Source organism: Humulus lupulus, chromosome X, assembly GCF_963169125.1.
Source record: "Humulus lupulus chromosome X, drHumLupu1.1, whole genome shotgun sequence".
In the NCBI taxonomy this organism is placed as follows: Eukaryota; Viridiplantae; Streptophyta; class Magnoliopsida; order Rosales; family Cannabaceae; genus Humulus; species Humulus lupulus.
The window spans coordinates 143,828,033-143,834,262 of NC_084802.1; positions in this window are offsets into that span (position 1 = coordinate 143,828,033).

The window sequence follows — 6,230 nt, forward strand, 5'->3', positions numbered from 1 at the left end:
ACTATTCCTTCTAACTTTGATACCTACAATGGTATCCACCTCTCCAAGGTCTTTCATTTTAAAGTTAGAAGATAGAAACCACTCCGTTTGTATTATTCCTTTCATGTCATTACTCAAAACCAACATATCATCTACATATAGACACACAAGTATGACATAGTCACCACAAGTCTTAGAGTATAAGAACTTTTCCGCATTGTTGAGTCTAAATCCATTAGAAACAATTACTTTATCAAACTTCTCATGCCATTGTTTTGGAGCTTGTTTCAAACCGTCTAATGATTTGACAAGTCTACACACTTTATGCTCATTTTCTTGAAGAACAAAACCATCTGATTGTTCCATATAGACCTCCTCCTCGAGATCCCCATTTAGGAATGTTGTTTTGACATCCATTTGGTGAACATAAAGGATATATACAGATGATAAGGCAAACAACAATCTTATAGAAGTAGTTATTGCTAGCAGTGCATATGTGTCAAAGTAATCTATTCCCTCCGTTTGTTTGAATCCTTTGGCTACTAACTTAGCCTTGAAGTTTTGCATGGTGCCGTCGGTATGGTATTTCTTTCTAAATACTCATTTTCACCCAATTGGTTTGGACCCCTTTGGAAGGCCAACCAATTCCCAAGTGTGGTTTGACATAATTGAATCCATTTCAACATTAATTGCCTCCTTCCAAAGAGCGGAGTCTCTTGAGTACATTGCTTCTTTGAATGTTTTAGGATCATCTTCTATCTGAAGTACTATTGGATGATTCCAAGTAACTTCCTCATTATCTCCTTCAACAAGGTTTAATATCTTTATTTGAGAACACTTCTTACTTAATCCCAAATCTTTGAGCCTTTGGCGCCTTCTAAGAAATTGAGGTTGCTCACCAACTATTTTAGGAGTCTCCTCTTGAGGCTCTCTAATTTGAGTTGGTTCTAACTTGTTGTCATCGCATGACATGTTCTCAAAGAACTCAACCTATCTTGATTCAATTATTACATTAGACCCCATGTCTAATAATCTATAAAATTTGCTATTTTGGGGATATCTCACAAATACACATCTTATAGCCCTTGGACCCAACTTGGTCCTTTTAGGATCGGTGCTCTTGCAATAAGCAAGACACCCCCACACTTTAAGATAACCAATGTTTGGTTTCTTTATTTTCCATATCTCATATGGAGAGATAGTATTTTTCTTCATGGGAATACGATTCAAAATATGACAAGCGGATAGCAAGGCTTCACCCCACAAATTAAAATTCAATTTAGAGTGTAATAGCATTGCATTAATCATCTCAATAAATGTTCTATTTTTTCTTTCAGCTATATAATTTTTTTTGTGGAGTATAGGGGGCTGTACATACATGAATTATTCCATGCTCTTCAAGAAGCAAGTTAAATTCATTTGAACACTATTCACCACCCCTATCACTTCTAAGCACTTTCATTTTCCTTTCAAGTTGATTTTTAACTACTGCTTTATAAGCTTTAAACACATCAAATTGATCATCTTTATTCTTAAGAAAATATAAATATGTGAACTTAGAGCAATCATCAATGAAAGTAATAAAATATCTACTTCCTCCTCTAGTCAACATTCCATTAAGTTCACTTAAGTCACCATGTATCAAATCTAACAACTTAGAGTTTCTTTCAACACTTGAAAAATGTTTCTTTAGCATTTTAGATTTAACACATAATTCGCATTTATCATCCTAAACATTATCACAATCAATTAAACCACATTTAATAGCCATTTTAATTGTGCTAAATCCTATATGTGCAAGTCTAACATTGTAACGACCCGGATTTTCAAGACTCAATAATGCGGAAATATAAATGTTTTCATTTAACAAAATGCCTCAAAAACCCATAGAAAAAAAAACTTTTTAAAAAGTCGTATGGCCATACTTAACATTTAGTTACAAACATGTTTTATAAAGAGTAGAGTGAGCCTTGTTTAGGAAAATTACACAACATTTCCAAAAATAAAACGGCTTCCCAAAAGGTCGGTCCACATGTACATTTGCAAGGAAGACTCCAGCGCTCACTGCTCTGCCTTGCCCTTGCCCTTACCTACAACATGAAACAACTAGGTAAGCGAAAACGCTTAGTAAGATCAACCTTCAAACAAAGCAGGAAGAGAAATAGGGATCCGGACCCATCCGGACCCTACACAATCAATTTCAAGAACGCTAAAACGTCCTGGAAAACTTATGGTCATGCCTGATAACCAAGGATAAATTAATTCATAACTAGATAAAAAATCCTGCACTCAGAAAAAAAATCCCAGAACAAGCAGATATATTATATCACAGCTAATTCTTATCAACAATTATATCCCTGCACTCAGAAAATCCCAGAGCAAGCAGATATATTATATCACAACATAATTCGAGACCAACGCTCGACAATTTCCAACAATTCATGCATAACGCGCCCTCCAACATAATTGCTAATCTGTAAAAGAGAACCGAGTCTCCACACTAAGATCTAGCCAATAAATATTCTCATCAAGGGTAACTATCGTGTTACCTAGGGCATCGCTACTTATCCAAGAGTGTAATCCAATTCACACGGTTTTATGGAGACTTCAATGTTAATCAGTGGTGCTGGTGAGCAGTTGCCCCTAGGGTGTTCAGCCTCACTCAATCTTGGCAACCCCTAGTATCTCTAGGCACTCTCACTGAATGGCCAATATTCACGGCTGCTATCCGGGAATAACTTATCAGAGCACTTGCTCGGATTCTAACCATCCAATGATTAAGTAAGCATGAGGGCCCCTAGGTCCCATTTATCTTGGCGCCCCTAGGTTTAACCAGCTTATCCTCATCTCATGGCCACTCATCGCGGTAATGAACCAGACATAAATAAAATCAAGCAGTGTGACGGGGATCAACTGTCTAGGATATGACGGACTTCCACCGTTCATATTTTCTAAATTAGCACTCACTAGACTAACGTCTCTAAGCAACTTTCTATGACAGCCTATATATATGTATGTATCCCTATACTAACATACAAGACAATAATCATTTCATGTTGCAGCCATACAATATAAGTTGACTTACTTGGAGTCCTTAGCGCTCAGCAAGTTTTCACCCTCCAACGTTCAGTCCAGTTACGCTTAGCCAATACTGTAGTTATCCATACAGTATACTCGGATTAATTATGGCACTCATAATTCATTATTATTATTTTGGGCAGTTTGGTCATTTTAATAAAAGTCATTTGTAAGGATTTATAATCCTTATTTGGTTTTAAACCTATTAAGGAAAGTCATACAAAATATTCGAGACTAAACCCTAAGTCTCGGGGAGACCTATCCTAAGGTCTCGATACCTAGGCTCGGGTATCACAATGGTATTTTCCCACAATCCGCTAAAAATCTTATTCTTTCAAGATATCGCTATTAACCCGCACTTTTGACTAGTTGGTTAAAATATGTAAGATTTTAGCCGGTATTTTATCCAGAAAATAATAATAAATTCCTTAATTATTTTTAAAGAAAATAAACTCTTAAATTTTCCTTTTTATTTTCCTTAAGGTTTTAATATCTAAAAACCATTTTAAGAAAATTGCCTAATTTGTCTTAATTAGGAAAACCGTTAAAAATTTCCCATCTTGACTAATTAATTTTCCAAAATCAATTAATCAATTTTACTTACTAGAAAAATAATTCATTTAATTATTTTCTCAAAATATAGGGTTTTAAACCCTCTTTTAATTTATTAACTATTAATAAATTAAATCTCTTATTTTTAGAAAGAATAAAAGCTCTTTAATAAAAATAATTCATTTAAACTCAAAGGGGTAATTTTAGTGAAAATATGATTTCAAGACTTACCAATTTATATCTTGAAATAAGCAAAATTTTACTTTTTACCTTATGTTCCAAAATCTCTTTTTTTTTTACACTTAGTGTGAAAAACCTATTTTTCACATTTTTAACTACATACTTCGTTAGTTCATAACTTGAAATTTACTTACCCAATTGTTACCAAAATTTCCCAATTCCATTTTTGTTATGCCATTTAGGTCTTTGTAAAATCTTAGGTCAAAATGAGCATTTTTGATTGGTGAAATCATTTTCCAACAATGAGGTAAAAATGACCTTATTTTCAAGTCCTTATTTTTTCCAAACTTTGACAGTTAATAACTTTCAAACCGTTCAATATTTTCTTACCAAATTTTACAGTGGAATAATAGGTTATGCCAGAAATATGTACACACAATTTTAGAAAAAACTGGGTTCATTTGCCCTATACAGTGGCTGTCCAAACTTGGTTCCGAAAATAAGAATACGAAAAAACTGTTTTTTTACCTAAACTTTGAAATAGCATAACTTACTCATTTCTAAACATTTTTTAGTGTTTCAAAAGCTCAATTTTATGTACTCAATCTCAACAACATCACAGTACAATTTAATTTTACAAAACCAATATCCAGTGGCTGCTTGACCCCTTGGAAGTCACTGCTCAAAACATGTTTTGTTTTAGGGTATCCTACAAAAACCCTTGGGGGTTTTGGTTCCCATTTTCAAAAATCAATACACATGCATCATAAAAATTATTAAACAACTACCATAACCTTATTACATCACCAACAAGAAACTTTAAGCATTAGATATACAAAATAATGTTTAAAACTAAAAACCCTACAACAAAATCATCAAAAGTAAACTTTTTACCTCTTTGGTGTTCTTGCTTAAGGTTTGGACCTTCCTATAAGCTTTGACTCCTTCAAAACCTTTCAAAAACCCTAACCAACTTCTCCCAACAACATAGTTAATTAGCTATTTGAAACTCTATGCTTAAAACTTTACAAAAGCCTAGATTAGTGAAACTTTACCTTAGGGAAAAATACTTCCTAGACCAAGACTTAGCCTCCAAGTTTTCCTTGGTGTTCTTGAGGTTGAATATTGAGAGAGAACTTGAGAGGGTCTTCAAAAATCAGATGAGAGTGATTGAGAGAGTGTGGGGATCGGTTTGGGGGTTAGAATAGCTCACAATACTCTTCAAAATATCACAAAACACTTGAGTGCTTTTCTACCCACTTGCCCACTTGACTTCTTAATTAAATGGGATTTTATATTTATAAAATTGGGTTCACACCACTCTAAAATACCACATGGCCGGCCACCCTCTTTATTTTATCTATGTTATATATAATTTTTTTTTTATAAAGGTTAATAAATGTTTCATAAGAAGAAAAGTCCAAATTGGCTTTTGACACCTTTTTCACTTTTATTAAGTTTTAATCACCAAACTTAACATTAATTAATTAAATTAAATGTCTCTCACATTTAATTTAATTAATCACATAATAAAATTTAACCTAAGGTCCATTCATGGAATAAAATTCCCCATTTCGGTAAAATTAGGCATTTAACACAAAATGCCCTAAAATTTCAATTTTCTTTTAGGTTTCTTATTTTTGACCAAACTTTAACTTTTATGAATGTATTTTATGCCCAAAATATAATTTCCATGATTTTTCATTTTACTTTCCGAGATTTTTACCCGATCAGGGTTTTTGTGTCGGTCCAGGACCGAAAGTCTTATCTTGACTTTTAAAATCACAAAATTCATATTTTGGCTAGCAATAACTCATGGAATACTTCCAAACAAAATATAATATTATTTAAAATAATATTCTTAACCCGGGGGAAAAATCCCGACCCGAATCGTTTAAAGGTACCCAAAAACGTAGGACGTTACAAACATGCCACAAAGTAATAGAATTTTAGTCAAGCATATAACAAGAAGAAAAAGAAACTTTATTGTTCACAATGTCAATTGAAGTACAAAGTTTGAACATGCCATCACAAGCATATCCCTTTCAAAAAAAAAAAAAACATTGTCTTTAGATAAAATAAGCTTCCTGGAATCTATCACAACTTTGATTCCCGGTTTGCCAAGAAAATTGCCACTCACAAGGTTTCTACTCATTTCCGGTACATACAAAATATTGGTCAGTAGAACCTTCTTGTCGGATGTAAAGAACAAATCAATGGTTCCATTTACTTCAACATTGTACCTTTTCTCATTGCCCATTTGTATCTCTTGCCATTCCTTTGAAGATTCAAAGGTCTTGAAAAGAGTTCTATCATAGGTAATATGAATGGTGGCACAAGCATCATACCACCACCCACGAACCCTTCCATGAAGGGAATTAACTTCACTTAGTGTTGCCACTAGCTCATCTTGGGTAGAATTGATTCTTACTTCATTGTTT